Here is a 13,525-nt window from a genome sequence, read left to right as displayed (position 1 = left end):
CCGTCTTGGAAGGAGGCTCTATGTCTTGACTTTTCCATGGAGGTTCAGCATCTCCCAAGTCTTCAACCATTTCTTCCTCTGCAACTATTATGGCTTCCTCCACTTGTTCCAATACAAAGCCATGTTCCTCATTGTCCACCAAAATTTCTAGTGTCTCTTTCATGTTACGCTCTTCTTTTGATTCTCCACATGCAGCCATGGGAATACTTTGAGTGCTCAGATGTTGAGAAGCTAATTTATTTACTACCTCGGTTAAGGTAGTCGTGAGTTCCAGTACACTCCTTTGCATCCTTGCTTGTCCTTGAAGAAGAACATGAAGAGTGTCATCCATTGGAGATTGGGGTGGATATGGGGGTTCATTGGTTGGGAGAGAGGCTCATAATACGGAGGTGGTTCTTCTTGATAAGGATATGGAGATGGTAAATATTGAGGTGGTGGTTCTAGGTGTGGTTCAAATGGTGGTTGGTGTGGTGGATAAGGATTAGGGTCATATGTTGGTGTTTGGTTGTAGGGGGCTTGTGAGTATGGTGGTCTAGAGTTGTGTTGAGGAGGTGGTTCATAAGCATATGGCGGGGCTTGTCGGTAACTACAAGGGGGTCTACCATAGTCATCATTTTGGTATGCATCACAAAATGGTTGTTGGTTATAGTGCATTGGAGGGGGTTGTTGCCAAGGGGTTGATCAAATCCTTGTGGCTCCTCCCATCTTTGATTGTTCCAACCTTGATGCTTGTTCTCATTGTAATTTCCTTTTTCTGCAACATAATTGTAACCAGAGTCATAGCCAAAGGGGTGAAAGTTCATAGTAGCAAATAAAAATTATAAACGAAAATAAAAACAAAATTAAATTAAAAGGTTATTGAAATTTAAATTTTGAAAATTAAATTTTGAATTTTAAATTTTGAAATTTGAAATTTGAAAATTGAAATTTGAATTTTGAAATTTGAAATTTGAAAATTTTTAAATTTGAATTTTTAAATTTTGAAATTTGAATTTTGAAAAAGTCAACAATATAAGATAAAAATTTGAAAAAGATTTAAATTTTGAAAAGGTTTGATTTTTAAAATTTTAAATTTAAAATTTTAAATTTGGATTTTGGATTTTAGAATTTAAATATTAAAATTTGAAATTTGAATGGAGATGTGGCGCTGACCAGGTAATTAGACGGTGTGTGCCTCAATCAGAATTCCAGTCCATCTTAGAGGCCTGTCACTCATTTGAGAGTGGAGGATATTTTGGCCCTCAAAGAATTGCTAGAAAAATCTTAGACTGTGGATTCTGGTGGCCTACTCTTTTTAAGGACGCTGCTGAATTTTGTAGATCTTGTTTTCCATGCCAGAAATTTGGTAATATATCCAGGTGGGATGAGATGCCTCAACAAATTATGTTTTTTTGTGAAATTTTTTATGTTTGGGGCATTGACTTCATGGGTCCATTTCCAAATTCTAATGGTTATTTCTATATATTGTTAGCTGTTGATTACGTTTCCAAATGGGTAGAAGCAATTCCTACCCGCACTGATGATGCAAACACTGTTGTTTCCTTTGTGAGAAACCATATTATTTGTCGCTTTGGATCACCACGAGCAATCGTGAGTGATCAAGGCACCCATTTTTGTAACAAGAGACTAACCGGATTAATGAAGAAGCATGGGATAATTCATAAGGTTGCAACAGCATACCACCCTCAGACTAATGGGCAAGCCGAGGTGTCAAATAGAGAGATAAAGCATATCTTGCAAAAGATAGTCAAACCTCATAGAAGTGACTGGAGCACCAGGCTACAAGATGCACTCTGGGCATACAGAACAGCATACAAAACACCCATTGGGATGAGTCCTTTCCGCTTAGTTTATGGAAAAGCTTGTCATCTCCCGGTTGAAGTAGAGCATAAAGCCTTTTGGGCAGTAAAGGAATGCAACATGGGAATTGAAAAAGCCGGAGCTGAAAGGAAGTTGCAACTGCAGGAACTGGAGAGCCTTCGCCTAGAAGCTTATGAGAACTCAAGACTATACAAGGAGAAGATGAAGGCTGTACATGATCAGCACATCAAGAGGAAAGAGTTCCAACCTGGGGACTTAGTCCTCCTTTACAAATCTCGACTGAGGTTCATGCCAGGCAAGTTGAGATCAAGATGGGAAGGTCCATACAGAGTAGAGAAGGCCGAACCGTACGGAGTTTATCACCTAAGCCATCCTTCAAGCTCTGAACTTATCAAAGTTAATGGACATCGTTTAAATCTGTACCATGGCGAGAAGCTAAAGAAAAACAAGGAGCTTGAGATCTTCCTCTTGGAAGATCCCCACATAGCCGAAGACAGAGCTAGTGGAGCGTCCAACTTACGGACGTTAAAGCAAAGTGCTAGGTGGGAGACAACCCACCATGGTATGATCGTTCTTTTCCTTATTTTTAATTTTCTTATTCAATAACTCTTCTCTTCATTAGTACATTTCGTGCATCTGCATTTCCATACATTTATTTTTAATTAAAAAAAAAAATCATGCGACGCGACCGCCTCATTGACGCATCCGCGTCGCAAGGAGATGGGAGACAATAATAATATGAACAGAGAGTTACGCAGGAGCAGGGCTGGAGGCGTGCCAATGGCAAAAATTGTCCCACGCGACCGCGTCGCCAACGCGACCACGTCATATGGGAATAATGGCCTCCCACGCGACCGCGTGCCCCATGCGGCCGCGTGACCAGGATTTCGATGTCAAAGTGGTGCACACCCGAAAGTTGTGCTAGAGTGGTGCTGGACTGGCGCTGGATGTGCAGTCCCTCTCACGCGATCGCGTGCCCCACGCGACCGTGTCATATCCTTCTAAAAGCCCACTCACACGATCGCATGCCCCATGCGATCGCGTCACCCAAAATTTGGCACTAATATGATTTTGAACAGAGAGTTGTGCGAGTGCGAGGCTACCCTCGCGCCATTAGCCTAAAACATGTCACACGACCGTGTGACTAACGCGACCACGTCATTCAGTTTAAGCACAAGTCGCACGACCGCGTGCCCCACGCGACCGCGTCGCTCACGCCGCACAGTTTTCCAGATTTGCCAATTATCATATTTTTTTCTCCCCAAATCCTATTTTCTCTTTTCCCTTCTTATCTCTTTTTCTTCCCTTCCTCCCTTCTTCCTTCTTTCTCACTTTTTACACTTTCTCTCTCTCTCTCTCTCTCTCTCTCTCTCTCTCTCACCCCTATTAACAAGGTTTTTCTTTTTCTCCTTCCCTCCTTACTTTCCTATTATTCTTCTTATTTTTATATGTTATCTTCTTTTCTTTTCGTTTTACTTTCATTATTCATATTTTCTTTTCCTTTCTTTTTCTTTTTTACTTGGTGTTATAAATTTATTTGAGTAATTGTTTTTCATTATATGCTTGTGGATTGTTGTACATCTGTTTGACAATTATATATTACTTTTTAAGGGATTACTTGCATGTTCAAATTCTTATTTTCAAGAGCCTCTTCTACATGCATGCTATGTGTTTGTGAAAAAGCCCATATGGCATTATGAACTTCTTTACTTTTTTCTACTCTAATATTCAATGCTTGCTTTTCACAAATTTCCTTTACTATTTTATTCATTGATTTTAATTGTCAATACAAACGTGATGGTTAGTTACGAGTGATAACATATTTAAATTGGACATTGAATGCTTGATGTATGCTACTCATGCCTTTGCCGGCATGCCAATAAACCTCTTGCATTTCATTTTCCTACATGCACTTGCTATATTTCCATTTATGAACTTTTCACATGTAGTCCGGACCATGTATTAACGTCATCCTTCTTTATTGTGCATAAATTATCACTTACATCAGCCTTTTCCTTGCTTTACCCCTTTAAATTTAAGTTACTTTCTCTTCCCTTTTTCAGGATGGCCACCAAGAAAGGAAAGGAGAAAGCTACCCCCAAACAACCAGCAAGAAGAGGTACAAAAAGAGCATTAGTGGCAGAACCCTCTTCAACTGCGGTAAAGCCCTCAACAAAGAAGATTAAGAGGATCATAAAGGTTGATGATAAGGAAAAAGCCTTCCCAGCAAAGGACACTGCGCGATTCCCCAATCGCTACTGTGAGCAGATGTTCCCCATCCTGGCTGAAAGGAGTTACAACAACGAATACCTTCTTCTCCTCCCGCAATATTGCTACCTTTGTTGAGCTGCAAATTGCCCGAAGACAATGGGATTTCCTACAGAGACAGCCAAGGCAGGTCAATCTTTCTTGGGTAGTCGAGTTCTACTCTAACTTCCACCTGCCAACCCTGCAATCTGTCTATGTCCGTCAGAAACAAGTCCCCATTACAGAAGAGGCCATTCAAAAAGTTCTAAGTCTATCCCCTATTCCAGAAGGATTGGATGCCTTTCAAGAAGCCGCACTCAAGCGCCAGATGTACCAATTTGACTGGGACGCCGTTCTCAGAGTTATCGCACTACCTGGCAGCAGATGGATCTACGGATACCATCGTACCCGCCCTAAGGGAATTTTGGCTTCAGCACTTACCTTGGAGACTCGCGTATGGGCACAGATCATGTCCCATTACGTCTTTCCGAGCACTCACGAGTCCTCCTTCACTGCGGACATGACCGTTCTACTATGGTGCATCCTTACAGACCAACTTCTGAATCTACCAAGACATATCTGGAATGCCATGGGACATGTACAAATCGCGGGCAACTTACCTTTTCCCACCCTGGTCTCAAATCTTGTCTCAGCAGCCGGAGTCTCCTACAGAGCTGGGGACACCAAAGCCATGCTTCCACGGGATGATCAGTTTGTCCCCAACGGGAAGTACCTTAGACTTCCAGCAGCCACTATTAGCCAGCCCACTGAACCAGTTGAAGATATTCCTTCTTCAACACCACAAGCACCCACTACTGACCAACTGCTCTAGCAGATACTTGCAAGATTGGATCGGCAGGAACAGAAAGCTAAGATGAGAGAGCGCCGTAACAAGCGCCGATTCAGATACCTCAAGGAGCTGATCATGGGAAAATTCAAGGACTCAGACACCCCGGACTCGACTTCTTTTACCAGCACAGGGAGCCATGATGGTCCCGACTGTGGAGATACTGCTACCAGCCCACCTTTGTTCTTGATGGATGGCACCGAGGACGGTGCAAAGCCTTAAGTATGGGGAGGTCGGTCAGTACCTGACTTTCGGAGGTAATTTCTCTTCCCTAGCACCAATAAATTAGGATATTTAGTTAGTTTTTTGTTTGTAGAATAGGATATTTAGTTGCATGCATGTTCTGCTTGATTGAAAAGATAATAAGTTTCTTTTAAGACCCTATCATTGGAACAAAATTTCACTAATTTTAATTACTTCTTTTATGTTAAATTTGTTTGAAGTTGTATTTGGAACATGATTTTTGAGCTAAAGAATACACAACCTGTGAGATTTGAGCTTTTATGAATGGTTACATTATTTAACCATAATTATTTTATTCTTGTGTTTACTTCTCTATGATTGTAATCTATATTTTGTTTCATCCTATATGTCCAATGTTTATTATATTTATATGTTTGCATACGATTGAGACCATTATTTGTTTAGCTTACTTATCCAAATTAAGCCAACCCTTTCAATTACCTTTGTTAGCCACTTTGAGCCTTTAAATCCCATTTATTCTATATTTTACCACATTACTAGCCTTAAGCGGAAAAACAATTATATATCCCAAATTGAATCTTTGGTTAGCTTAAGATAGAATTGTGTGTGTTATTTAAGTATGGGAAATTGTGGAAGTAAAAGATAATAAGGGAATGAGTCATGATAATATAATGAGAATTTGGATACCTATTTATGAGAAACTGTAAGAATTAAAAATCTATGTGCATTGATAAGCTATGTTTATGTTTATGTTTATTTAATATATATATATATATATATATATATATATATATATATAAAATTACCCCAATGTTAAATCAAGCATTCAAAGATCAATGCATGTATGATAAAATTAAAATAAAAGGTTGAAACATGAGTATGGAATGTGAAGGGAAATTTCTGGGTAGCTAGGTATGAATTTTAAAAGTTATATAGAATATATATAGGTTATGTGATGAGCGGATAATTTATACGCTTTTTGACATTGTTTTTAGTATGTTTTTAGTAGAATCTAGTTACTTTTAGGGATGTTTTTATTAGTTTTTATGTTAAATTCACATTTCTGGACTTTACTATGAGTTTGTGTGTTTTTCTGTGATTTCAGGTATTTTCTGGCTGAAATTGAGGAACTTGAGCAAAAATCAGATTCAGAGGTAGAAGAAGGACTGCTGATGCTGTTGGATTCTGACCTCCCTGCACTCAAAGTGGATTTTCTGGAGCTACAGAACTCAAAATGGTGCGCTTTCAATTGTGTTGGAAAGTCGACATCCAGGGCTTTCCAGCAATATATAATAGTCCATACTTTGGCCGAGTTTAGATGATGTAAAAGGGCGTTGAACGCCAGTTCTACGCTGCTGTCTAGAGTTAAACGCTAGAAACACGTCACAAACCAGAGTTGAACGCCAGAAACACGTTACAACCTGGCGTTCAACTCCAAAAGAAGCCTCTGCACGTGGAAAGCTAAAGCTCAGCCCAAGCACACACCAAGTGGGCCCGGAAGTGGATTTATGCATCAATTACTTACTTCTGTAAACCCTAGTAGCTAGTTTATTATAAATAGAACTTTTTACTATTGTATTAGACATCCTGGATTGTATTTTTGATCCTGTGATCACGTTTGGGGGCTGGCCATTCGGCCATGCTTGGACCTTTCACTTATGTATTTTCAACGGTAGAGTTTCTACACTCCATAGATTAAGGTGTGGAGCTCTGCTGTTCCTCATGAATTAATGCAAAGTACTACTGTTTTTCTATTCAACTCAACTTATTCCGCTTCTAAGATATTCATTCGCACTTCAACATGAATGTGATGAACGTGACAATCATCATCATTCCCCCACGAACGCATGCCTGACAACCACTTCCGTTCTACCTTAGATTGAATGATTATCTCTTGGATCTCTTAATCAGAATCTTCGTGGTATAAGCTAGATTGATGGTGGCATTCATGAGAATCCGGAAAGTCTAAACCTTGTCTGTGGTATTCCGAGTAGGATTCTGGGATTGAATGACTGTGATGAACTTCAAACTTGCGAGTGCTGGGCGTAGTGACAGACGCAAAAGGAGGGTGAATCCTATTCCAGTATGATCGAGAACCTCAGATGATTAGCCGTGCCGTGACAGAGCATTTTGGACCATTTTCACAAGAGGGTAGGATGCAGCCATTGACCACGGTGATGCCTCCAGAAGATTAGCCATGCAGTGACAGCGCATCGGACCATTTTCACAGAGAGGATGAAAAGTAGCCATTGACAATGGTGATGTCCTTACATAAAGCCAGCCATGGAAAGGAGTAGGACTGATTGGATGAAGACAGCAGGAAAGCAGAAGTTCAAAGGGACGAAAGCATCTCTATACCTTTATCTGAAATTCTCACCAATGATATACATAAGTATTTCTATCTTTATTTTCTGTCTATTTATTATAATTTTTGAAAGCTCCATGACCATTTGATATCCGCCTGACTGAGATCTACAAGATGACCATAGCTTGCTTCATACCAACAATCTCAGTGGGATCGACCCTTACTCACGTAAGGTTTATTACTTGGACGACCCAGTGCACTTGTTGGTTAGTTGTATCGAAGTTGTGAATGAAAAACGATTTATTAAGATGTGCGTACAGAGTTTTTGGCGCCGTTGCCTGAGATCACAATTTTGTGCACCATTATGTTAAAGCTTGGGTTAATTAAAGATTCAATTTATAAGCTTACTTAGCCATATATATATCCTTACCCTTGCCTTGGCCCCATTACAACCTTGAAAATACCTCATGATGTTTGCATTGGTATATTAAATGTTTTTGATTGGTTAGGAGAAGAACAAAATTAGAGAGCATGATTAGAGAAGGATAGAGTGATGACCCTATACACTAGAGAGACTAGAGTGTACATACATCATCAGTGAGGGTTCCATGCTTGAATTTCTATGTTCCCTACTTTCATGAGCTATCTTCTTGCATTTTTATCTGCTCTTGCTTTATAAGAATTGAGTTAGTGGAATTTGATTTGTAATTATTTTGAAGAGCTTATTTACTTTAGATCAAGTGGACAAGAATCATATAGTTGCATTCACATATATAGGCTACATTGCATTGCATGGGTTTTACATGTTCTTACTCATTCATTTTATCTCCTTCAACTAAGCATGAGGACATGCTAATGTTTAAGTGTGGGGAGGTTGATAAAGCACTATTTTATGGTTTATATTGTGTTTAATTATGTGGTTTTATCATGATCTTTACCCACTTATTCATTAAATAAGCATGAATTTATAATTTCTTCCTAAAGTTATTGCATGATTAAAAACTTGCTTCCTAGAGACTTTTAATTATGTATTTTATTTCTCCTTTATTCCATTCGATGTCGTGATCTGTGTGTTAAGTGTTTCAGGCTTTATAGGGCATGAATGAGTTAGAGATTGGAGAGGAAGCTTGCAAAAATGGAAGGAACACAAGGAATTGAGGAGATGACCAGCGAGAAGTGATGCGGCCGAATGGATGACGCGACCGCGCGAAAGAGAGGAAATCGCAGTGACGCGGCCACATGGATGACGCGACCGCGCGGCATGGAATAGCACAAGCGACGCGGAGGCGTGGACGACGCGTCCGCGTGGAGAAGCGAAATGCCGAATGACGCGTCCGCCTGAATGACGCGTCCGCGTGACATGCGCGATCTGCATAATCTGCAGAATCGCTAGGGGCGATTTCGGGCCCTATTTTGACCTAGTTTTTGGCCCAGAAAAGCAGACTAGAGCCAGAGAACATGCAGAAACCAACAACAACATTCATTTCGCATAGTTTTAAGTTTTTAGATCTAGTTTTCCTCTCCTCGAGGTTTTCTCTCTACACATTCATAGTTTTTAGGATTTGTTATTTTCATTGTTTTTGCATTGGGATATTGAGAAGAGTTATTGCCTCATCAAGACTTCGACATTCTAGTTCGTTCTCTTTACTTGTCTCTTACTCTTCAATGTTCCTTAATTTACTTAATTTTACTATTGGATTATTTTAGCATTTATTAATACAAGAATTACTTTTATTTTTAATTAATCTTTTGATCAATATTTATCATGTCTTTCTTTAATTCCCTTTCTTATGTTATGAATTTTACATTTACAATGAGCGAGTAGTTCCCTAACTTGATGGGGAGTTGATTGAAAGGAACTCTTGAGTTGGAATGCTCAAGAGAAAGATTGTAATTGGGTTTATTGTTGGATTGCTCTCTAGTCACTAACACCAACCCTCCCAAGAGCGGATTGGAACTTGTGGATAGAAACAGCATTCCAGCTTGTTTGACTTTCCCTTACTTAGTAAGGGACAACTAAACATAATAACCCTCAATTGTTAATTAATCTTGAGAGTACTCAAACAAGAATGGGGCTTCCAGCTAATCAACTCCCAGTCAAGGCTTTTATTTAAATTTATATAAATTCTCTAATTTAATTTTCTGCCATTCAACTCAAACCTTTTTGAAAACATCTGATTAATAAAATAGCATAATTTTCTGCAACTCGTTGGGAGACGACCTAGGATTCATACTCCCAGTATTTTAATATTAATTTCTGTGACACCCTTCTAAATTGATAAGCGGATTTCTGGTTGGTTGAGAACTGTACTTGCAACGCATATTTTATAATCATTCTTAATTCACCAATTTCTGCCCACATCAACAAGCAAAGACATGGTTTTATTCGCTACCAGATGAGATTATGACCAATTGAGATTTCTTGAGAAGAGAGTTTCTAGATAAATTCTTTCCACCGGAGAAGACCGATTATGTCCGGAAGGAGATCTTGGGTATAATGCAAAGGGATCAAGAGAGTTTATATGAATATTGGACTCGGTTCAAGAGGCTATTAGAATCTTGTCCACACCATAGATTGAACACTCACTTGCTCATTAGTTACTTCACCGGAGGTCTTTGTGTGGAAGATAGAAGATTGCTCACCGCTTCGAGTGGTGGTTCCCTTTCAAAAAACAAGACGGAGGGAGAAGCTTGGAAATTGATAAATGATGTTGCCGAGGCTACACAACATGTAAGGGTGAGAAGTAATCCTCTCAAGGGTGTGTGATGAGCGGATAATTTATACGCTTTTTGGCATTGTTTTTAGTATGTTTTTAGTAGGATCTAGTTACTTTTAGGGATGTTTTCATTAGTTTTTATGTTAAATTCACATTTCTGGACTTTACTATGAGTTTGTGTGTTTTTCTGTGATTTCAGGTATTTTCTGGCTGAAATTGAGGGACTTGAGCAGAAATAAGATTCAGAGGTTGAAAAAGGACTGCTGATGCTGTTGGATTCTGACCTCCCTGCACTCAAAATGGATTTTCTGGAGCTACAGAACTCGAATTGGCACGCTTCCAATTGCGTTGGAAAGTAGACATCCAGGGCTTTCCAGCAATATATAATAGTCTATACGTTGGCCAAGAATAGACGATATAAACTGGCGTTCAACGCCAGATCTCTGCCCAAATATGGCGTCCAGCGCCAGAAAAGGAGCCAAAACCAGAGTTGAACGCCCAAACTGGCACAAAAACTGGCGTTCAACTCCAAGGAGGACCTCTACACGTGCAACACTCAAGCTCAGCCCAAACACACACCAAGTGGGCCCCGGAAGTGGATTTATGCATCAATTACTTACTCATGTAAACCCTAGTAGCTAGTTTATTATAAATAGGACCTCTTACTATTATATTAGGTATCTTTTGATCCGCTTAGGATCTTAGGATCATCTGGGAATGCATTGTTCTTAGACCATGGGGGCTGGCCACACGGCCATGCCTGGACCTTCACTTATGTATTTTTAACAGTAGAGTTTTTACACTCCATAGATTAAGGTGTGGAGCTCTGCTGTTCCTCAAAGATTAATGCAAAGTACTACTGATTTCTATTCAATTCTTCTTATTTCACTTCTAAGATATGCATTCGCACCCAATAACGTGATGAAGGTGATGATTATGTGTGACGCTCATCACCATTCTCCCCTATGAACACGTGCCTGACAAACACCTCCGTTCTACATGAAATAAGCTAGAATGAATATCTCTTAGATCTCCCAACCAGAATCTTCGTGGCGTAAGCTAGAATGATGGCGGCATTCAAGAGAATCCGGAAGGTCTAAACCTTGTCTGTGGTATTCCGAGTAGGATTCAATGATTGAATGACTGTGACGAGCTCCTAACTCGCGATTGCAGGGCGTTAGTGACAGACGCAAAAGGATAGTAAATCCTATTCCAGCCTGATCGAGAACCGACAGATGAATAGCCGTGCTGTGACAGGGTGCGTGAGCATATTATTCACTGAGAGGATAAGATGAAGCCATTGACAAGGGTGATGCCTCCAGACGATTAGCCGTGCCGTGACAGGGCATTGGATCATTTTCCCGAGAGATGACCGAAAGTAGCCATTGACAGTGGTGATGTATCACATAAAGCCAGCCATGGAAAGGAGTAAGACTGACTGGATGAAGATAGTAGGAAAGCAGAGGTTCAGAGGAACGAAAAGCATCTCCATTCGCTTATCTGAAATTCCTACCAATGATTTACATAAGTACCTCTATCCCCATTCTATTATTTATTATTCGAAAACACCATTATCAATTTATATCTGCCTAACTGAGATTTGCAAGGTGACCATAGCTTGCTTCATACCAACAATCTCCGTGGGATTCGATCCTTACTCACGTAAGGTATTATTTGGATGACCCAGTGCACTTGCTGGTTAGTTGTATCGAAGTTGTGAACCATGGTATTGGCACCATGTTCTTGGCGCCATTGCCAGGGAAAGAAAGAGCCATGAATTTTACATAATCAAAGTGTAATCACGATTGCGCGTACCAAGTTGCTCACATTGCCAGGGATTGTTTGAGCCTGGACATCACAATTTCGTGCACCAAGTTTTTGGTGCCGTTGCCGGGGATTGTTCGAGTTTGGACAACTGACGGTTCATCTTGTTGCTCAGATTAGGTAATTTTCTTTTTGTTTTCTTTTCAAAAAAAATTTTTTTTTCAAAATTTTCTCATCTGTTTTCGAAAAAAAATAAAAATGTTTTCAAAAATTTATTCAAAATTTTTAAAGAATGAATTCTAGTGTTTCATGAAGCATGTGAAGCCTGGCTGGCTATAAAGCCATGTCTAAATTCTTTTGGACTGAGGCTTCCAACCATCAGCTCTTATACGACTGTAGGGTATGTCAGGCGTGTCATGTCTGAATTACATGCTGAAGCTTGGCTGGCCATTGGCCATGTCTAGTGTTTTGGACCGGAGCTTTCATTGAAAGCTTGGCTGGCTCATGAGCCATGTCTAATTCCTGGACTGAAGCTTTAGACTAAGAATGCAAGATTCCTAGAATTCATGTTAAAAATTTTGGAATCCTTATTTTTTCTTTTTCAATTAATTTTCGAAAAAATCCAAAAAAATTAGAAAATCATAAAAATCAAAAATATTTTTTGTTTCTTGTTTGAGTCTTGAGTCATATCATAAGTTTGGTGTCAATTGCATATGCATCTTGCATTTTTCAAAAATTTCATGCATTCATAGTGTTCTTCATGATCTTCAAGTTGTTCTTGGTAAGTCTTCTTGTTTGATATTGTTGATTTTTTGTTTTGTGTCTTTTATTGTTTTACATGTGCATTTTTCGTTTCTTAGAGTCTAAACATGAAAGATTTCTAAGTTTGGTGTCTTACATGTTTTCTTTGCATAAAAAATTTTTCAAAAATATGTTCTTGATGTTCATCTTGACATTCAAAGTGTTCTTGGTGTTCATCTTGACACTCATATCATTCATGCATGCATTCTCTTTTATTATCTCTTATGAGTCAAATCAAATTTTCAATTTGAAAATCTTATCTCTTTCAAAATCTTTTTCAAAAATCAAATCTTTTTCAAAATTCTTAGTTATTTTCGAAAATTTCAAAAATATTTTTCAAAAATCTTTTTCTTATTTTTATATCAAATTTTCGAAAATAACAATAACAATTAATGTTTTGATTAAAAAATTTCAAGTTTGTTACTTGTTAAGAAAGATTCAAACTTTGAGTTCTAGAATCATATCTTGTGATTTCTTGTGAATCAAGTCATTAATTGTGATTTTAAAAATCAAATCTTTTTCAAAAACAATTTCAATCATATCTTTTCAAAAATATCTTCTTATCTCTTTCAAAAATTTGATTTCAAAATATCTTCTCTAACTTCCTAACTTCTTATCTTTTCAAAATTGATTTTCAAATTTGTTTCAACTAACTAACTAACTTTTTGTTTGTTTCTTAACTTTTTCAAAACTAACTAACTAACTCTCTCTCTCTCATTTTTGAAAATATCTTTCCCCTTTTTCAAAATTTCTTTTTAATTTATTAATTATTTTAATTTTTAAATCTTAATTTTCGAAAATTACTAACATTTTTCAAAA

The sequence above is a fragment of the Arachis hypogaea genome, chromosome 11 (assembly GCF_003086295.3).
Source record: "Arachis hypogaea cultivar Tifrunner chromosome 11, arahy.Tifrunner.gnm2.J5K5, whole genome shotgun sequence".
NCBI classification, from domain to species: Eukaryota; Viridiplantae; Streptophyta; class Magnoliopsida; order Fabales; family Fabaceae; genus Arachis; species Arachis hypogaea.
This window is presented reverse-complemented; position numbering follows the sequence as displayed.